This window comes from Vulpes vulpes, chromosome 14 (genome assembly GCF_048418805.1).
Source record: "Vulpes vulpes isolate BD-2025 chromosome 14, VulVul3, whole genome shotgun sequence".
Lineage (NCBI taxonomy): Eukaryota > Metazoa > Chordata > Mammalia > Carnivora > Canidae > Vulpes > Vulpes vulpes.
Window position 1 is genome coordinate 120244129 of NC_132793.1, and position 13750 is coordinate 120257878.

Here is a 13750-nt window from a genome sequence, read left to right on the forward strand (position 1 = left end):
TAAGCACCGAAATTCTGCTCAGCATCTGGACGAATAGGATGTGGCAAAGCCTGTCATGGAATTCAGTACTGAAGTTGATGATCCCAAGAGCTTCACACTCAGACCTCTAAATGGAGACAGTTGATGTGACATTGAGTTTGTTTGGTGGTCTCGTGAAAGTGCTGGGTGACCTGAAGGTCTGTCACTGCATTCAGAAACCACAACCTTGTGTTCCTCATTTTCACAGTGCACAGCAAGGTTAGCAGAACACTTCCCTTTTCTCTAGAGAGCATCGCTAATTTCCGGTAATCCCCATTAACAAAGCCAATCAAATGATTCAAGGGCAAGTGATGGATTGTCAGTGGAATTACTTCTAAAGAATTGCCCACGTGGCTTTTCCAATGGCCAGGAATTTTACCTTCTTAGTCCTGAGCAGTCTGGGCTATAGCCTTCCTACTTACATTTCTTGGAATAGTAATTTCTTGCTTCCTCTTAAGAAGATCATGGCGTTTTTTTAGAGGCAGGAGCAGCCACGAGACTTCCCAAGATGACAGATCATTTAGACAAGATGTTCAAGGGCAACAAGATCTGATTGCTTTTTGTTCTGGGGGAAGAGTACGGATGCCCTTCAAATTATAGAATCACAGAGTTTGCTTGATCTCCATTAGAAAAAAAATCATACAAAATGTGTATCACACCTCTACCAGGTGCTGGAGTTGTTTCTATGTGCTTTAGCAACTACAGCATGAACAAACCCACTAAACCTTGCACGAGTAGAGTTTACATTCCAATGGGAGGACACAGATTGAGCAGATAGCATGTTGGGTAGGGACAGATGCTATGATTATGTGACTCATTTGGCTTTTTGGCTTCCATAATCTCATGTGGACCTCACAATAAATCAAGTAGGCATTGTGACTGGCCAAGGTCACACAGCTGGTAAGAACCTGGACCAAAATCTATGCTTGGATTCCAAGTCCCAGATTCTTGCTAACAGGACACTGACCCCGGAAATGGATAAAACCAGTCATGCCAACAACCTACTTCAGAGCCTGGAGAAAGAAAAGAAAAGCTTTTCCACAAGTGCAATTTTCGGTTGAGTTCTAGTATGTTTTCATGTGTGACCTCTTTCCTTGGATGAGAACTGAAAGCAGAATGGCTGAAAATGCCTATTCTCATCCTGTGAGACCTCACAGCTCTAAGCAGAGCTGCTAAAAATGTACACACTGAGTAAGAAATTCCATCTCTAAGGCTGTACCAGAGAGGATAGAGAAGGCTAAAGAACTGTCATAGGAAGTTAGCTGTACCCTTCTGATTCTTGACTAGAATTGGTGCCCCGCATTTTTATTTCAAAAATATCTGTCATGGCAATATACACAAGCAATTATTTAGTTAAAAGAATAGTTGGAAAACCAAGTTCTGGTATTTCTTTTCCAGTGAAAAATCCCATGACAGTCCAGTATTCACTGGATACTGTTACATGCACTGTGTTAGGTGTGTTTTGTTAGCCAAAATTGACCTTACGGGCTTATCAAACTCTGTTTTAAGGATATTAGGGTGCTCGACTATTTAACAAAATGTATATTACCTCAATTATTATGTGATAGTATTTTAATTATAAAGTCTTCTGGGCACTCAGCTTCTATCAGAGGTGGGTTTTTTCTTTAAATATGAAATGTGACATTTTGGCATGGCTGTTTCGATGACATGACATTTTGACACCATGACTCTTAAAAAAAATCATCTTCAGCTTTTAAAAAAATGACTGGATAGGATGATACAGATATACTCATTTTATCCTTGCCCTACCACTTTCCTGACACATTCCCCCTCTCCAACCACCCAAGGTCAAGGGCAGGATTAGGCTTCAAAATAAAATGAGGTTCAGGAGACATCCACAGGTGTTTTGCTTTAATTTCAAGTTCTAAGCTGTTGGCCTGGATACAGCCTTTCCTTTCTCCTCTTTTCCCTCTTCAGTCATCCTTTTCTAGATATGCAGTATTTCCGTTTCCTGACTACTCAGACCAATATACCTGGAAGAAATCTGGTTGCCCAAAGACTTGCCTCTGGACAAGCACTGTGGCCCTAGTGGAACAAGGCTGGGTTTACAGTACACCTGCCCCAGGGAATAAAACCCCAGCTTTGCTACTTGCCAGACGTGGGACTTCAGAAAAGACGCCTGGCCTCTCTGAGTGCCAGTTTCTTAAGTGGTAAACATAATAATCCAGACCTCACAGTTATTGTGAAAATCAGATGAACTCATGAATCTAAAAGAGCCTGGTATGTTGTAGGCACTTGAGAACACATTTCCCTTCCCTTGTAGTGTGAATGCATTCTGCTATAACTCTTGAGCCTTTCCACTTCTTTTTTATTCCTTTTTGTTTTCATTGGTTCAATAAACATTTCTTGAATGCCAATTGTGTGCCAGCACAGCACGAGGCATTGCAGAGACAACAATCAACAAAACCGACCCTCTCTGCCCTCCAGAAACTTCTGAGCATGATAAGATCCTGTTGCAGGAGCTATGAAATGGGAGAGGGCAGCCGCACAGGCTTGGGCAGGGCGGGGTTAAAAAGGCCTTGGGGAAAGAAGTGGTGTCTGAGCAAAGATCTACAGAGTGAGCAGGAGTTAGGGCAGCTGAGCAGAGAAAAGAGGGAACAGGAAGTAGCCAGGTCTAGAAGAAAAAAACATGGAAGAGTCAGGCACCCAGAACAAGCTGAATATGGCTGTCTTGGGGAAAGAGGGTGTACAGTGAAGAAACTCAACCTTTGTTCTGTTCAAGATTCAACATGGTTCATGGTCCTGTGTTAACTGTAGAAGGAAGAGATTTGATACCTATACAAGGAAGTGGGCAGAACCCTAAATCATTCTTCCTTAGCACGTTGAGTTCCAGAAAATGGTGGAAGCCTGTATTTACTGAACTGCAGAGAAAGAGCTAGTTCTCAATAAACAGCATGGCGCCTGGGAGCACTCCCCCTACTGGACAACTCCCATCGTTCTGTCTTCCTGGTCCCAGGTAATGCCCACCAACCTTGGCCTCCTGGCAGAGAGTTTGTAGGGTCAGCCAGAGCTCCTAGGGCTCCCCACCCCTTCCTTGCTTAGGGCCAGTTTCCCATCTGGAGCCCTTCTTCCCTTTCCTCTCAGATATCATACCACAGCTACCCGTGCTGACCAGGGCGTCCCCACTCTCTCCATGGCTGCCCTACAGAAATGCAGGTCTTCTCAGCAAAGATGGGAGAGGCCTATAGTCCTCCACAGGACTGTGAGAGCCAAGGAAGGTTCCAAGTAAAATTTTCCAAGACTCACTGGCTTCTTCAGGGGACTCTATTCCACAGAGTTATACCTGCAATCAAATGCAATACCAAGCCTGCATTTGCAAGAAATATGACCTTTCCTGAGCTAATTTTTAGCCATCCTTTTCTCTTGGCTTGCTCCACTTTGTTTGTCAAAAATCTTCATTAATGATTAACCAACCACGAGGCTTAAATAGGCCTTAGTCATTCTGAGGCAGGTAAGATGTGTTGCTGAAGCCCAGTTCTTTCTAAGATGACCTTGCTGGGGGTGCTGGGTCAAGACATTTTGAGCTTATGGTATTATGATAACACTGGGCCATGCCAGTTTGCTTTTTGTGGGAAATTTTCCTCTCTGTTTTCAGGACCTTTATTCTAAAGACTGGTGGCACCAGGAATTTCTCTCAGCCCTGCCAACCTCACCCCAACCCTGAGTCAAAGATGGCCACTTGATACTTTCTGAATCTTATGCAAAGGGCTAAGCAGAGCCCCCCTTCCCAAATAAGATGTACCCCTAAGAGGAGAAATTGTGGAAATGTGACTGAATCTAAATGTGCTCTAGCATTTCTAAAAGGAAGCATTCAGAGCATAAAATAATTTATTTCGCATAATTTCCTGACACCTAACTACAGATATCCCCTGCCCTCAGTATTTCTTTTTATTCTTCATTTCCCTTATGCTTGGAAATAATGTTAAAGACTTAGAGGGTGATCACTCAGCAGGAGGTAAGAATAATTTAACAGTGTAATGAGCTAACAGTTACTCCCATGCTGATTGAATACTCACTGTATGTCGCTTAGTTGACATGGATTTTTTTAAAACTTTATTTAAAATAATGTAAAGAATTGTGCACATGTCATATATAGCTTGAAGAATTTTCAGAAACAGTATATTCATGTCACCAGCATCCAGATGAAAAACATGACCACCATGCCAGAAGATTCCCTATGGCCCTGTCCAGGCACTGCCTCCTCACCAAGGGTAACCACCACTTTGACTTCTAACAGCATAGATTAGTTTCGCATGGGTCATTTTTCTCATACTTGAGATTGCTGCTACTATTATCCCTTTTAGAGGTAAAAAGCAAGGAGGCAGAGAGAGGTTTAATAACTTCCCCCAAGGTCACACAGCTGGTGTGAAAGAGCCTGAATTTGAAACCAGAGTATCTAATCTGGAGCTGGGGACAAGAGTTTGTATTTGGGTGGGTAGTGGGGACGGGTAGGGGGTAATTATAATATACATATTTTTAAGGACTTAATTTGTTTCTTCTAGAAGTTTGCACTGACCTAACAGAGTCACCTTACCATAAAGGTCATTGGAAAGGGGAGATAAAAACCCAGCGCGCATGGCACAACAGGGGATGCAAAACCTTTTGGAGTTTCTGGGCCCTGTGGGATTGTCTGTCCTTTTATTCCCAGTGGCCTCCAAATCTCTGGCATTCCAGCATCCCTTTTATCAAACTTCACTCTCAAGAAGGGAAGGAATGAACTAAATCACATGGGAGTTATGCATTTTTCACTAAGGGCAAATCCCTTGTTCAGTAAACTGAGTTCTAATTTTGGCATTTAAGGCTTTACCCAGCATGATACAGAGAATAACTTCAAGGATCAGGAGGTGCTCCACCTGCCCATGACCATGTACCACACAGGCAGCCCAGAAGGGAGCTCAGCCTAAGAATTCTCAGTTGCCAAAGGGCCACATAATTAGAAACTTGGAGTGTTAATTGAATAATGTTAAGGACCAGTGGCCCAAATATGAAACATTACTGATTAAAATCCTGGAAAGACATGCCAATCAAGGAATTTTTATTTTATTCTAAAATGCTAATATTATTTGGGCGCCTGAGTGGCTCAGTCAGTTAAGTGTCTGCCTTCAGCTCAGGTCATGATCTCGGGGGTTCTGGGATCAAGCCCCATGTTGGGCTCCCTGCTCAGTGGGGAGTCTGCTTCTCCCTCCTCCCTCCCCCCACTCTCTATCTCTCTCAAATAAAAAAATATATTTTATAAAAAAATAAAATGCTAATATACATATTAGCTTACCTTTGAATAGCATTTCACTGTCCACAGAAAGCTGTCTTCGGCTCTACCTCACTTGAGCCTCAGGACATTCCATAAGAGTTAGACATTCTTCTTGTTTTCCTCATTCATTCATTCATTCATTCATTCATTCATTTATTCAATAAATGTGGCGGGTTTTTTGAGCATCTGTTGTGTGCCAAGCATTGTGGTGGGACCTAAAGAAACAATGATGAACATTATTTCCATTTTATCAAGGGAGAAACTGAGGCCCAAAGAGGATACGTGGCTCACTCAAGATGACAATGACACTCTAAATAATAGGATGTGACTGTTTATGTGGTGCCAAAGACTTTAAATATAGTGTCTCACTAAGACCTCACAACAACTCTGAAGCAGTTACCATTATTTTACAGTCTCATTTCATGAATGAACAAAGAGCGGCAGAGGGAAGTTAAACAACTAGCAAGGCCTCACAGCTGTGTGGGTGGAAGAGGCAGCATTCACATCCTTGTTGGGTCGATTCAGGAAATGAAAGCATGTAAGCATTATCCTACAGATTTAACAACCAAAGTCCCATCTGAACCCTAACTCACTCACTCACAGGAGCTTTCACTCTGAGGCAAGCTGTAGAAGGGTAAGAGCTCTAAGGTTCTGAGGGAGTCTGGAAACTGGCTTGGTGGGCTCAGCATCAGCCCTACTTCTTGGGTGAAACAGATACTTCAGTGCGTCTCTCAGAACAGCGTTTTCTTTTTTAAAAAAATATTTTTATTTATTCATGAGAGACCGGAGAAAGAGAGAGAGGCAGAGACACAGGCAGAGGGAGAAGCAGGCTCCATGCAGGGAGCCGGATATGGGACTCGATCCTTCACCCCAGGGACGAAGGCAGGCGCCAAAGTGCTGAGCCACCCAGGGATCAGAACAGCGTTTTCACCCAAATGTTAAATACATCCATTCAAACGGAACTTGGAATTTGAAGTTTTAAAAAACATGCCACAATAGCTTAATGTTTTCATTTAAACATTAAGAATAGAGCTGCCCCAAATAGAGCTAGGATAGCCCACCAACAAAAGAGAGGTTGGCCAAGGAAGACTTCACTTCCACTTTTCAGAATGTTCCCCCTGGTAACCTGGGTGTTTGGATACCTCTTTCCCCCCAAGGTTAGTCTCACCATGGGGGTAATCATATGAAGGAGTGTCTGGCTCCTTGTGTGTTGAGATTTCCACAAGAAGAGACATCATATCATTTTCTCTATGGAACACCAGCAGTACTTAGTACCATGTTGTGAGGATAACAGTGGCACTGACAGCCTCCTTCCTCATGACTCTCCCTGCCTCCCTTCTTCTTCTTCTTCTTCTTCTTCTTCTTCTTCTTCTTCTTCTTCTTCTTCTTCTTTTTTAAGATTTTATTTATTGAGAAAGAGAACGAGTGAGGGGGAGGCACAGACGGAGAGGGAGAAGCAGACTCCCCACTGAGCAGGGAGCCTGACACGAAGCTCATTCCCAGGTTCCGGGATCATGACCTGAGCCGAAGGCAGATGCTTTAATTGTCTGGGCTATCCAGGTGCCCCTCCCTGCCTCCATTCCTACACCCCTTCCACTTTCTAATCACCTTCCACACCATAGCCAGAGTGATCTTCCTGGAGTCAAACTTGAATGACACGTCAAAAACCTTCAGTGGCATCTGTCAATGGCACAAAGTTCAGACAGTAGCTACAGCACACATAGTGTTTTATAATCTGGACCCTGTGCATCCCTCTAGAATTATCTCCTGCCAGTCACATACAGGCAGAACTGATATTCAGACAATATACTCCAGCAGGACCATTCCAGCCATTTATCTCTGGTGGCCCCTCTGACTGACCAGAGTCCATGCTGGTGCCTGAAGATTTGGACTATGCTCCTTTCACCTGGTTACCATTCTCTCCAATTTAAATATTTTCATTCTTTTTAGAAGTTCTCTTCTTACCTCTGTCTGTCCAACAAACTTCCATTCATTCATCAAACATTTATTGAGCATGAACTATAGAGTAAGCATTGTGTTAGGCATTCAGGATAGAGAGCTAAAAGACCTGCTCTCAAAAAGTTGTGGTCCAGGGGGAGAAGTGCTAGGATAGAGAGAAATTCAGGTGCTCCTGGGGCACCAAGGAGGGGTACTTCAGCCAGACCCAGAGTTCAGGGAACTGTTCCTGGAGAGGGGGAAACCATTTACACTGGGCTCTTTTTTTTTTTTAAACATTTTTTTTTTTAAAGATTTATTTATTCATTCATTCAGAGAGAGTGAAGAAAGAGGCAGAGACACAGGCGGAGGAAGAAGCAGGCTCCATGCAGGGAGTCCGATGTGGGACTCGATCCCGGGTCTCCAGGATCACACCCCAGGCTGCAGGCGGCGCTAAACCGCTGCGCCACGGGGGCTGCCCTACACTGGGTTCTGAAGGCTATGGGGGGAAGAAGGAATCTCGATACAGGGAGCAATGGGCCTGTAAACAGCACAAAAGGAGTAAAGCTCAAATAGGGGTGAGGCTAGTGAGGTGAGTTTGAAGAGAGAGGCTGCTGGTGTGTGTGTGTGTGTGTTATGGGGGGAGGTACATGCAGGGCAGAATTGGCCATTTAGGAGTAAGATTCCATCCTGACCACAGTGGGGAATCAGTAATTCATTTTCATCAAGGAAGTGACTTGATCAGAATTGCATTTTTTTTTTCAAGATTTTATTTATTCATGAGAGACACAGAGAGAGGCAGAGAGATAGGCAGAGGGAGAAGCAGGCTCCCTGCAGGGAGCCCGATGCAGGACTCGATCCCAGGACCCTGGGATCACGACCTGAGCCAAAGGCAGATGCTCAACTGCTGAGCCACCCAGGGGCCCTCAGAATTGCATTTTAGAGAAAATGTTCTGGCCAGAGCATGGAGAATAGACTGGAAGGGAAGGATAAGAGGAGGGAGGTCGGTTAGGAGGCGGTTGCAGGAAACAGATGAAAGGTGACGTGAGCTAAACTAAGGCACTAGCAAATGGGTTAGTGACAGAATGAACTTGAGAGTTGTTAAGTTAAAGTCAATAAACTTTGGTGACTAGTTAGTGATGGGATGATGGGAAATGAGAATTAGCTCCAAGTATCTGGCCTGGGTAATTGGGCTGGCAGTGGTGCAGTTTTATATCGCTAACATCACATAGCACTGTGTTAAGCAATTAACAGAAATCGGCCCATTTAATCCTCTTAACTCCATGAGATATTATTATTTTTGTTGTTGTTGTTGTTGGGTTAGGGTATGTGCCTGATATGCTGCAGTCAGAGAACTCACCAGAGAATAAAACCTCAGACTTCTGCGGGAGTAAGGATAAACATTCCAGCCATCTATGCCACTGAGGCAAGGAGGGGATTTGGGGCTCTAAAGACCCTTTCAATAGATATTCAACTGGTCCTTCTGTTTTAAATAAGACATTATTCTTATCCCCATTTTGTAAATAAGGAACCTGAGTCACAGACAGGTTAAGTTATCCAAGGTCACACAGCTAGTAAGTGACAGAAACAGGATTTAGATTCAGGCAATCGGAGTACAGAATCCACATTCTTTTTTTTTTTTTAATTTTTAAAAATATTGTATTTATTTATTTGAGAGAGAGAGTGTGGGGTGGAACAGGGAGGAGCAGAGTAGGGGGAGAGAGAATCTCAAGCAGACCCCACTGCTGAGTGTGGAGCCCGATGTAGGGCTTGATCTCACAGTCTTGAGATCACAACCTGAGCTGAAACCAAGAGTCAGATGCTTAACCAACTGCACCACCCAGGCATCCCCAGAATCCACATTCTTAACCAGATCCCTGGATTGCAATTTACTTAACTAAAGAGTATAGAGGCTGTAGCAAATTTGGTTAAGAACTTTGACAAGCTCATTTTGAAGATGTATTGAATTTGAAACACCTGTAGAGAATCTAGGCAAAGTCCAGAAGGTAATTGACCATATAAAGGTGAGTTAAAACTATGGATTTTAAAAGGATGACCCTTCATAACAAAATATTACTTCTGGAAAATTTCAATGGATACATTTTTCATGTGCTGTAATCGTAGTGTTCTGGGGCTCCCCAGATTTAATGATTCAAAGAGTGAGAGGCCAGTCAGAAGATCAGTTTCTTTTCAGTCCATTGTAAGACAATAGTTTTGAAACTCAGGTATTATCAAAAGAGAAGCAGAACCTCTGAACTTCAGAATCATGACAGCTCCAATTTCAAGAGCCAATTTGGTCAAATCAGACCACTGAGCACTGTCATGATTGTTCAGTTGACAGCATATCTATAACAGCCAATACCCACCCTGATTGGTCAGCATCCGCTGTGATCTGTGGATTCTGGGTCATGCCTGTCCAACAGGAAAGGAGGAGGAGGCAAAATATAGGAGGGAGGACAGGAAATCAGGGGCAAAAGTTCCAGTCCACAGTCAAAAAAACTTGGCAAGAAGATGGGCATAGATTTTTTAAATATTTCAGTGCAGAGAAGCAAGATGAAATAACCTAAAATCCAATGCAGACCCCAGATATGTTCAAGGAAAGTCAAAAACTATTGTAGCTGGTACCCTACTTCCCTGTCAGATCCAACATGGCACAAAAGGCAAAATAATGTTTTGGAGGCAGGTGACTGGCTAGATATGCCTAAGAAAGTGTTAGTGGTTCTAGGTTCTCCACAATCTTATGATGATGTTTTCCTACATGCTCCCACCTCCCTCCAACATGTTTCCTGCCATGCCCCACCTGCCCAATGGAAAAAACCTAACCAGGGTCACCATAGCAAAGGTTGCCATGGATACCAAAGGTAGGGGGCTGGCAGAGGATGTGACTGAGATTTCAAGGGTCCACAGCTCCAGCACCACAGAACGCTCTGGTGAGCTAAGTCAAGCTTTAGTCCCCATGCATGGCAAGAAAACCAAGCACAGTTTCACTGGTCACACACTTCATTGATCAGCACCAGGACCAACCCCCCAGAGATCAGATTAAACAGCCCCCTGCATCAGAAACCAGCGAAGACCTACAGACCAGCCTGAGGATCCAGAGCTTCTCACCTCCTGCAGTGATGTTACACAAGCTCCCAGCAAACAGCGCCATTTTGACGGAAGTGGAACAAGAAGAGGAAAAGAGCTCTGGTGGGGAGGAGAACTTTAAATGATTGGCTATTTACTTAAAAGAGACATTTTAATCTAAAATAGATTATTGTAAACCAAAGGAGCCTGAGGTACCTTTCACTGAAAGACAAAATATTGCCATTATTGTGTCTCCCCAGGAACACAAAGGCGTAAACTGCTGTAGTAAACTAAGAAAACTGGGCACCTGGGTGGCTCTGTGGTTGAGTCTCTGCCTTTGACTCAGGATATGACCCCAGGGTCTTGGGATCAAGTCCTGCATTGGGCTTCCTGTAGGGAGTCTGCTTCTCCCTCTGCCTTTGTCTCTGCCTCTGTGTCTCTCATGAATAAATAAATAAACTCTTTAAATAAATAAAAAAAATAAGAAAACTTCACATCTGAGTGCATATTATTAGTGAGGGAAACATCATGTTAGTGAGGGAAACATCATGCTTTCTCCTGATGTTTCCTTTTTCGTGTAGGGAGTTCAATGAATACAACTCTTTGCCCCATTTTTCTTTTTACTCGTGGCATGATAGTTTCACATATGATTGATAAATTTGGGGGAAAAACAGCATTCTGGGCTAAGCAATTCCCTCTTCCTCTTTGGGAAGTAGCCTAATGGCAGATGAGTTCCTCTCTGCTCTCCCCTCTCCTACATTCCTCCCAGGCCCAGGGTTGCCTGGGACTGGGTGGAGTAAGTCTGTCTAATTCAGGAGTTGATTGAACAGATCTGGTTCTCATTCCAAACCAAGTCCTCCAATATCCTCCAGTTTCCTCCATCAGTAATAAACATGATACTCCCACCTCTATTTTTTTTAATTTTATTAAGGATAAAACTAACATAATAGTCACTATTTTAATTATTTTAAAACATACAATTCAGCTGCTTTAATTATATTAACATTGGGTAACTACCACTATGTAGTTCCAGAACATTTTCATCACTAACTCCCCCCACCCCGCAAAAAAAGAAACCATCCCCATGGGAGTAAGCAGTTACTCCCATGCCCTGTACCTCCAGCCCCCCAGCAACCGCTGAACTGCTTGCTGTCTCTATATACTTGTCTTTTTGGGACATTTCATATAAATGGAATCAGATAACATGTGGCCATTTATGACTGACTTCCTTCACTGAGAATGTTTTGAAGATTTATCCATATTATTGTATGTATCTGTACTTTATTTCTTTTTACACTTTTTCATTTCTTTTTACACTTCATTAATATTCCATTGTATGGATATACCACATTTTGTTTATCCATTCAATAGTTGATGGACATTTGTATTGTTTCTACTTTTGGGCTGTTATAAATAACACTGCTATAAATTTTCCTGTACAGGTTTTTGAACACCTGTTTCCATTTCCCCTGGGGACATACCTGCCTAGGAGTACAATTGCTGTGTCCTATAAAAATCCTATGTTTAATTTTTGAGCAACTACCCAACTGTTTTGCATAACAATCGCACCATTTTACATTCTCACCAGCAATGTATGAGGGTCACAATTTTTTTAGATCCTTGCCAATACTTTTTCTTTCTTTCTTTTTTCTTTTCTTTTTTTTTTTTTATTATAGCCATCCTAGTGGGTGCGAAGTGGTATCTCATTGTGGTTTTGAGTTTCATTTCCCTGATGACTAACGATGTTGAGAATGTTTTCACATGTTTATTGGCCATTTCTATCTCTTTTGGAGAAATATGTATTCAAGTTCTTTATTCATTTTTAATTGGGCTTTCTGTTGTTGAGTTGTAAAAGTTCTTTATATATTCTGGGTGCCAAGCTCATTTCAAATATATGATTTGCAAATATTTTCTCCCATTCTGTGCATTATCTTTTCACTTTCTTGATGGTGTCCTGTGATGAAAAAGTTTTTAATTATAATGAAGTCCAATTTATCTATTTTTTTGTCTTTTGTTGCTTGTGCTTTGGTGTCATACCTAAGAATCCATTGCTAAACCCAAAGTCGTGAAGATTTTTCCCTCTGATATCTTCGATGCTATCACCAAATTCAGAGTTGGAAGCAAAGTGCAATAATCCAGCATTTTTTGGCATTTCCACCACATTGATAAAATAAGTGTAAAAAGCCTTATTTTTGTGTTGAGTATTTGTTACCTTTTAAAAGGTATTTTAAAATATAAGTTACTTTATTATAAGTTTACATAGTTTGATTTTTAATAATGGTTATTTTTAACAATCTGCTTGCAAAACTGAAAATTTACCAATCAGCTCCCATGAGGGAACACAAACCAGCTCCAGCCTGGGCTGGAGGCGTCCTTTGAGCTTAAGGAACACGTGTCCTTACTTAAACAAAAGAGCACAGGGCGAGGTCAGATGGACCTCTCTCAGACTTACTTCCTGTGAGAATTTAGACAAGTCACTGAATACTAGTTTCTTCATCAATAAAATGAGATGGTAATATGACTCTCTCAAGTTTGTGATAAAGATTAGAGATAAATACAGAGTCTGATCCATAAGAGGTGTTCAGAAATGCTATTTTAACATTATTTTGCCTTAGCTTTAAGCATCACTTCAACTTTCCTTTGGACTCAGAGAGACACTTGAGAGTCCCCCAGGGTACAATTGGGAGTTACCAAGTCCCACATTAGGTATAGCATTTGTGTGAGGACACAGATGCAAATAAATTTCACTCATTATACACTTTGCATGGGCAGAGCCTTGGAAATCTTGCCCTGGGGAGTTTGGGAGGAGGGGAAGCAGAGTATCAGGCTAATGGCAACCGTAGAAATCAGAGAGTCAGCTTCTGATTATGTGTCTCCCTATAAGGCCTTCATGGCTCCTCAAATGTTTCTGCTCAGAAACTTGACAATTTTACCCTTTCCCCTCCAAATGTGTCGCCTAAAGGGAACAAGGGTTGGCCCTGCATACATCACAGGGATCAGCTTATCAACCAGCCTGGAGGGCAGAGAGCAAGGCCCCAGGGAAATATCACGTGGCAGTATGTCTTTATGGACTGGAGGGAGGGGAGACTGGGACAGTTTCTGGCACAGAGGAAGGCTTTGCAGGGGGCTGTCGGGACACAATACCAAGCCATGGTGAGAGGGAAAGAGGCAAGAGGAGACGCAAAACCTGTTCTCCCCCACTTCCCAGAGCTGCATGGAGCCTCTGATTTCACACCACCCCGTGAGAAAACTAACATCCTCTTTGCCTTTCTGTGTCCTCAACTGCAAGTGCCAGGGACACAGTTAATCAGGAAGTAAATGCACAGTGGCTGGCACTTGATCTACCTTCAACTTGTTTGTCAACATTTCATAGCCTCTTTGGAGAGGCCTGTGGAAAGATGAGCTGAGAAGTATAATCCTTTCGCCCTGGGGAGGCCAGGTGCTTTTCCCCCTAGTTTCTGG